This window comes from Penaeus vannamei, chromosome 4 (genome assembly GCF_042767895.1).
Source record: "Penaeus vannamei isolate JL-2024 chromosome 4, ASM4276789v1, whole genome shotgun sequence".
Taxonomy (NCBI): Eukaryota; Metazoa; Arthropoda; class Malacostraca; order Decapoda; family Penaeidae; genus Penaeus; species Penaeus vannamei.
The window spans coordinates 5,916,215-5,916,535 of NC_091552.1; positions in this window are offsets into that span (position 1 = coordinate 5,916,215).

A 321-nucleotide genomic window follows, 5' to 3' on the forward strand; every position below is an offset into this window, starting at 1 on the left:
AAAAATATCTATAAAAAATACATCAAAACCCAAAATAGTAGGAAAGGCATTGCAGTAAAGCCAGGTGGGTTAATGCGGAAATGTACACTCATCACAAGGGTCTGGAACAAAGTCTTTATGGTCAAAGAAATCGAAAAGTGATGAGTCGAGGTACGTTACATCCGGGAAAGATTTAGCGTTACTGAAAATATGAAAATTCAGTCTTTGGAAACCCCTCAAACTGGAAAAAAAAGTAAGGTATGTGTTTTTCGGAAATATATATTTTTGAAAATTTGAGATAAGTTCAATCAGTAAACTAACAAAAAGTACAAATATTTGATG